This window comes from Mastacembelus armatus, chromosome 9 (genome assembly GCF_900324485.2).
Source record: "Mastacembelus armatus chromosome 9, fMasArm1.2, whole genome shotgun sequence".
Classification (NCBI taxonomy): domain Eukaryota; kingdom Metazoa; phylum Chordata; class Actinopteri; order Synbranchiformes; family Mastacembelidae; genus Mastacembelus; species Mastacembelus armatus.
This window is the reverse complement of record NC_046641.1, coordinates 4,371,111-4,379,405: the sequence shown is the minus strand read 5'-3', so window position 1 is coordinate 4,379,405 and position 8,295 is coordinate 4,371,111.

Sequence of the window (8,295 nt, the reverse complement as noted above, 5' to 3'; positions counted from 1 at the left end):
CTGCAGACTGTACAGTCTAGTGTGGAGGTCATGAGAATAAGCCTGCTATTCAGTGGGGGAGGTACAGCAGGGTCAGGGCTGTCAGGGATAGGCTTGAGGGAGTCTCAGCACAATGAAGTGGTGTCTGAATGCCCGACTATGACACACTCTGGTTGAATTCTATTGTTGTAATGGCCCGATATGGTTTCCCGTAGACTCAAGAACACTGTGACTCACCTTACACAAGAATTAATATGGTCTGTCTGTCTGTCTCAGTGTCAGTGTTGGTGTAAGATAATCCATCACATCCTACTGTAAAGCACTTTGCATGAGAGCGTCCACCAAAAGACACACCTTACGTTTAATCTGCACATGAAACAGGAGACAGACACTGCAATGCAGCTTGGCCTGAGCCAAGCACAACACACTCCAGCTGGGTGTATTGACATAACCTACTGTATATGCTGGTGTGTGCATAGAAATATTATTGACAGAGTTGCGTAAGTAAGTGTGTTGTTTGCAGTTGTGTGTCAGGGTCACAGACGTACTGACCCATGTCCCAGCTTGTCAGATTAGTCAGATCCAGCAGCTTATCCTGGACCTGCACACCCAGCTTACTTTGACCTTCGCCTCCCAGGACCGCCCTGACCAGTCACACACATAAACGCCTGCAAACAAACACATGTATGCAAACTTGCATTTAGACATTCAGACAACTACTGCAGGGAACACACCCATGTGACACACACCCATACAACAAATGACGTGTTCGATGGAAACAGAGAACAACATTAAGCCCTTGGGAACAATTGAGTGAGCACATAACCATTCAATCACATACATAAATCAAGTCAACAATAGAGAGCCACCTGAATGGTTCCTCCACCCCCTGACTCTCCCTACATGCATGACAGCTGTACGTAGATAATTAAGCAGTTAGAGGTGGAGTGGTTTTTACTTTGTTTTTAATTGTGCACAAATATACTTTTCTTTTTTAAAAACTAAATATTATTGTTGAATTATTTAACTCAGGGTCATCTGATGTTCGTAGTGCTTTTTACATGGGAGACATTTTTGACATCACAGTAGGGAAAACATGGCCATAACTAATAACGTCAGTAATAGCTGCATTACATTTTGGTGAGTCAGTACCACGGGTTTGATACTGTGCACGCTGGCTCAGTTGTGTGTCTTAATAGGGTGTTTAAAGGAACTGAGCCATTGACGTTATTAGTTTTGCCCAGGCTTTTGCTGCCACATGAAGCCAAGATGTGTGGAAACAGTCTATATTCACTGTGCACACGATTCTGGATCATCTCATTGCTTTTTTGACAGTTTCACAGGTTTAAATTACAATTTAATTACATAATGTAAAACCAGAGGTTTGGCACATCTAATGAAGCATAAAAAGTAATTCAGCTGGCATTACAATTAAACTAGTACTCCCTGTTAAAGGCTGAATCATTTTCACACCTCCCACCAGCTCTTACAGCTGAACTAATCCATCATTATATATTACCAATGAATTAAATGACTAATGTAATGTTGAGTGTTGCTCCTAGTGATAAACACAGAGAATTGCCAACAACAGAAACTGCAATGTTGTGTCTTTTAGCATTGTTTTGGTTTTGCAGTTTGGGTTCACTTTCACTGCTCTCTTCAGCCTGCATCCCAGCTGCAGCAAGGAAGTATAAGATTAAATAAGATAAGATCAACGTTATTCATCCCCAAAGGGAAATTCAGGGAGTCCTGTATTTCATTAGTCAGTCAGTAGTGAAAGTAGTCAGTCATCTCCTATTGTCTAAGGTGTTGTAGAGTCTGATGTCAGTGGGGATGAAGAAGCTCCTGATGGTTCAGTCCTGCAGCTCAGTGAGCTGAGTCGTCCACTGCAGCTGCTTCTCTGCTCCATCAGGATGTTGTGAAGGGGATGATCAGTGTATTCCAGGATGGACTCTACCTTTTGATGGACTCTTTGTCTGCATCTCTCCACCACAGCCTCCAGTGAGTCCAGCCTCGTTCCAGTCACTGAACCAGCTTTGTCCACCGGTTTGTCCAGCTGCCTTGCATCCTTCTGCTTCATGCTGCCTCCCCAGCAAACTGCAGCATGGAACAACTTGCTACCATAGTTTGGTAAAACATGTGCAGCATCTTCCTGCAGACGTCTAAGGACCTAAGCCGCCTTAGGAGGAAAAGTCCTCTCTGCCCCATCTGTGTTCAGTGACCAGTCCTACTTATTGTCCAGGTGCATGCCTAGATATTTGCAGGCTGTTACCACTTCAATGTCTGCACCACATATGTTGACTGGATAACGAGGGCGCTTAGACATTTGAAAATCCACTAACATCTCCTTGGTTTTAGAGGTGTTCAGTAGGAGGCAGTTTTTGTGACTCCAGTCACTGAAGGATTTTATGAGACTCCTGTGCTCCTTTGCTTGTCTACCTGTATGTCAGCTTATGGTGAAGGGATTGACATAATGCAGCAATTGATATAATGGAGTATTTCACATTTTAAAAGCCATAAATTAATTTTAGAAGTCAGGGAAAAGCAAAAACAAAACTAACAGACTGAGCATTGGAATCTGATTGGTTGGGTGATTTGGAATATAACACTAACTGAATGCAAACCTTGCTCCGTGTTTGGATGTTAGTATTGTGTTTTCAGGTTGTTCTGCATCCCCCAAGTGGACAAAAAAATCATTAATGCTTTATTTAATTTAAAAACCAAACAACAGAAAATAAAATGTGTGTTTCTTGTGAAACCTTTTGCAAAAAATGCAAGGGAAACTGCTAGATGTTTTACAGACAACAGACACAGGTCTCACCTGCTATACTGGCAGTGAAATTAGGAAATGCATGTCTTTACATTTTAGATTTCCTTAATGAGCATCACCACTGTTTGCCTTTATTGCCAAAAGTCTGGCCATTTGAGCTTGTGTGAAGTACTGATACACATGCAGTCTTTTAGCTTGGTCCATATTCAAAGAGAATGAGAGCTTGAGGAAAGAGCCTCCTCTTCAGCCTCTGTGCTGCTCCTCAGGCTGCGATAGTGCCTCCCTGATGGCAGGAATCTCAGAACCTGAGCAGAAAACCAGCATTAGTAGGCTGTGGCTCAATGTCTGTTCATAACGTCAGTGGAGGAAGTGCAGAGGCAACAACCCAACATGATCATCCTCCCTCTCAGCTGACAGCTTAGATGAGAGGATAGAGAACTAAGAGTGTGTATCTGTGTGATTTGCATGTGTGTGTGTGTGTGTGTGTGTGTGTGTGTGTGTGTGTGTACATGCAAACAGATGGATGAGATGGTCTGCATGCGGGCAAAAAGGGATCTCTGGGGACCGGAGTGAAGAGTGCACATCAGACAAGATCAGTGTATCGAAGACAGAACAAAAGCGAGGGAGCTGAGTGGCCTGTACATGACATATAGTAAAGCTCTTCACAGAAGTCCTCACTCTCAGTGCTTGTGAGTCACACCTGGCATATCAAAGCACCAAAGGGAAACGAGTTTCAAAGGAGCAGGGTTGCTGGAAAGTGGTTTGTGTCAGGGGGAATTTCTATTCTATAGTTAGATTCCAGTATATATGTACAAAATAATTCCACGTAGTGATTAGACACTAAAATACACACTAAATAATATTTCCAGTCCATCTTGATGCCACCAAGTGACTCTTGTTGTGGTTTACAGTGTTCCCACTGTGTTGCTGACTGAGCCATGTCTAAAATTCAGTGATACTATATTTTTGTTTTGCTACTGATGAATTCAGGTCGTCGTGCTGCAGTCGAACAAGTACTGGCAACACTGTGCAACAGTGTTTACAGTGTTTCCCATCTATGACGAAACCACAGCAAGGATAGTGTGGCTTCGTTGGCGGCAGAGGTGATTGGTTGAGAAGGAGATAAGTTAGAGTAGCAGGGTCATAATGTCCGAGTCTCACCAGAGGTGATGGGGTATATAACATTCTTTCCCCTCCCTCTGCTCTTACAAAGTGACACTGCACCAAGCCTTTCATACTATAGTAGGTTTAATCATCACAATATTATCACATAAATATCCATCTTTATATCTGGGAACTGGAATAAATATATTTAAGTAACAGCATTGTTTCTAAAAGAGTTTCTGTCATTCTGGATGACAACAAATCTTGCTATCTGACTTATGAACAGGACAGAAAACTAACTTTAACAAAGTCATGACACCATATATACAGACATTTCCACTTTATTGCAACACAAGCTTTTGATTAGATTGCTCCAGTAGCAATAACAGAGTCTACACAAAGCTGTCTCTTACATGTAGAAAGAAATGACCTGTGTGAGTCCCAAACCATCAATGGGCAGTGTGGACTAAAAGGCACATAAGCCCCCTCATAAGAGACATTAGCATAACAAAGCCAGGTTAGCATGTAAAAGATTCCTGTTGTTTGCCTGCTGCACATGTTCAGCCCCCAGGAGCCTCCTATCGCTAACATTAGGCTGTACGAGCATCCTGCTGTTTCCTTCCTTCCTTCCAGAAAACAGCAGAAGACTTGTGTTCATGCGAAACCTCAAGTTGCTGTTGATGTCTGCAGTTTATACAGGCAAAAGTTAACAGATTTTGTTAATACAGGACTATTTTTCAGCTGAACACTGTGATGAAACAAGATCCCACTTGTTTTTTCTCCAAAACCATGTTTTTGTGGCTCCACTTTTTGCTATTCTTCACAGCAGCCCTGTGCTGTAAGAAATGAGGAAAAACATGCATAGCCCTGTGTGTGACACTGGATGGCCCTTCCTTGCTGAGCTGTGGTGGAGGGAACCCTTCTAATATAGTGTGTAGCTTTTGTTACTAGAACCAGTGTATTACTCATATGTCGCAGAGTGAATCACAAATGTAGTGCATAAATGGCTACAACAGCTTTGCAAACATTGTATTTCTGCTCATTTTGCCTGGTTTAGCCACAGCTAAAATCCTGTGGATTGATTTTGCCTATTGCTTGTTTCTTTCACAACCCTCTGGAAAAACACAACCTATGCTACATGGCTTATAAGGCCTCAAGGCACGTATGGAGGCTACAGGAACCAAGACCTAGTCTCAGGTACAAATGAGCAGATGACTGTTGTTTAGGACAGATTTCAAAAAGCTTGAACCTGTCCTTTAACACAACTATTTATGGTATTTCTTACCAATTTCTGTGCAAAACTATCCACCATCTTACAACACAGGTTTGCTTACATTGCTACATGCAAGTGAAGTATTCTGGTTGAGGAAAGAGGGAGGTTTTCTCCACACATTACCTTTGCAATTCATGCTGTTGATAGCACAATTACTAATTCACTCCTAATAATCTTTCACTTATTATGGATTATTTTCAAGCAGCAGTTCACAGTAATGTTGCTCAAGAACCTGAGTATGTGCCTATTTACGGCAGGTATTTTGAAAGACCATACTGCAGAAGGAAAACAGATGGATTATCATTATTGCATGGTTCATTAACTGCCCCAGTAAGTCATGCCAGTCAGCCTGCATGCATAATAAAAGACCTTCTCTTTGGTTGAAATGAATGTGAAGCAGCCACCATTAACATGTGCTTTTCCCATGTATGGTCTGTCAAAATGTCTGCCATTAAAAAGATCTGCTACCTGGCATTTCTCTGTGTGTGTTTCTGTTCTCTTTTCCTTTTCATACACATTATTTATACTGTAGATGTCATTTTTCCATCAGCCTTTCAACCTCAATCTATCAACCTTGTTCCACCATTTGCCATTGCCGCAGACCCTTAAAGCCGCCTGTCTATTTCTGCTGTAACAGCACCCTCTTCCTGTGTTATAGTGTCAAACACCACAGCATAGTTGAAATCCAGTGGCACTGTCCTCATGCTAAAGAGAATACATGGCCAGCTGCCCTCATGTTTGTTTACGTCTATCGCACTATTGTCTCAGTATGATTTGATTGTTGATGCAAAAACTCTTGACATGAACCTGCAGAATGAACTCACCACCCATTTGTGGCACTGCGATAACCCCACTGAAGCTGACGTGATACCTCAGTTGACTGAGTGAATGAGGATTTGATTGCGTGAAGCAGTTGACTGAGCTTTCAGTAGAATGACTGAAAAAAACTAAAGCGGCAACTGTCCTGTTGCTGTGCTTTCTGACAAGTATAAAGGTGGACAGAGAGGCTAAGCAAGATGTAATGATAGAAATCAGCCATTTCTGGCTACCTGTCATTTCCTGCTGAGTCACTGGCATCCTCAGCACCCTTTGTTACCACAGATGGTTGAAATGGCTAGGTGGGCAAGGCAGAGTGCTACAATCTCCCTCTATTTCCCACACATACACGCACAACTGACACACATATACTGAGGTATATATGTCTGTCTCAGGAGCGTTTCTGCTCAAGAGTTTTCCCCAATTCATTGTTTCTTTTGCCGTAAGAACTTGCTCCATTTACCTTCTAGCCTCTCTGCTTGAGTTTGACACCTCAGAGTAAAGCTGAAGCATATGCTGTGTAGTCCATCTCTAGTGATGCCCTGAAGCTTTACATCCTGAAACCTGACTGGTTTAGTGACCCTGGGAGTTCATCTGCGACCTCAGGCAGCTGCCCACCACAACTTAAAATGCCTGATTGACACTGATCCAAAGCCCAATCCTCTGTGCAGGTGAAGGCCAAATAACTCAGTATGAAGACATTATAACATGAAGGTGTTAGTATGAGTCAGGCTGGGTTCCCTGTCTACATGTGCTTAGCATCACTGGTGGTTTAGTGTCTCCTAGTGGTTGACTTGTGAAAATAAAAATCAAGCCTCCTTCTCTATCTGTCTGTCTGTCTGTCTGTCTGTCTGTCTGTCTGTCTGTCTGTCTGTCTGTCTGTCTGTCTGTCTGTCTGTCTGTCTGTCTGTCTGTCTGTCTGTCTATCTATCTGTGTGTGTCTATCTTATACTGGAAAACAAACCAGTTTAAAATGGGACAAATGTGGGGTGGAGTTAATTAAATAAATACCACTGTCTTGAATAAAAGAACCTACCTTAGCATAAGTCTTCATATACAGTCACAGGGATATCCAGAATCAAAGAGACCTGCCCTAAAAAGAAACTGCAAAGTCTTGATTTCACGCTTGAAGTTTTTTAGAAATCATGTTTGCAAAGACAAACTGATCTCTTCACTTAAAGATGCTGTTACTGAGCAAACACTCTGCAAATACCTAAATGCTGACTAAAAGCCAAATAAAGACTTGGCAACATAACTATTTGCAGTGAAAAAAATATTTTCACTAGTATAATATTCATTTTACGTAAAATCTAATCTAATCTAAAATCTTTGACTATGTAAAAGTGTACATGCATCATCTGAGATGATTGGAGGTGACTTGGCGTTGGATGTGTTTGGGCTGTTTTCCAGACAGGCGGTGCACAGGAGGCACCTTGTGTGGTGTTTGGAGGTGGTGAGGCTGCAGTCCTGGGGTGTGGTCCTGAATCAGGACCAGGGCCAGCGACAGCTCTGCGGAGCACTTCCACAACACGCAGGTCGGACATGATTTGTTACCCACAGCCACAGACTGCTGTGTGGTGATGGCTCAGTGTAATGACTACTCCTCAAAGGCGCAACTTCTTTCTGCCTCTGGGTATCTGGGGAGTCCAGTTTAGCCTGTAGGCAGCTGTGAATATTTATTACAAGTGATGTCTATGTTTTATTGATAAGGGGGAAAAGCACTTAGTGATATTTTGTGACAGGGAAAAGCAGCAATTAAACCACGCAAAACAGAATGAAATGTCATTTATTTGATTCCGTGTGTACGTGTGTGTAAATATATGAGTTATCCATTATGATGAGGACCGACATAAAGTCACATTCTGCCAACTCACAATATGTCACGACATCACTGATGTTTCCAGCTTGAGGCACAGTATCTGAGGCGGTGGTGGGAGCGCAATAATCAGGCCAATACAATGAGTCTCATCCTGCATTCAGATATTGCGGAGGTCGGGGGATGAGGGCTGCTGGATGCAGACTGCAGCACCAAAACACACGCTGGCGCACAGCTCTCTTTACATCGATCTCATTTGCTATTCTGCTGGGACAGCAAAGAAAACCTGCAATGAAAGTGGTCAGTGTGGGCTCAGGTAACATGACACTGTCCAGGGGGATAATAAATGTACTGGGACGATGAGATTACATGTGTGATTTTATTGAGATGTGATGGTATCTGCTTGTGACTGAAATCGCGAGTTAATAAGTAAATGAAAGTAAAATGTGAAGCTCTTGGCAGACAGGCTAGACAAAAAGTGATCTTCATTTAGAGTTGTGTTGATGCCTGAGCTACAAGGCAGAAACGAGGAGCTGC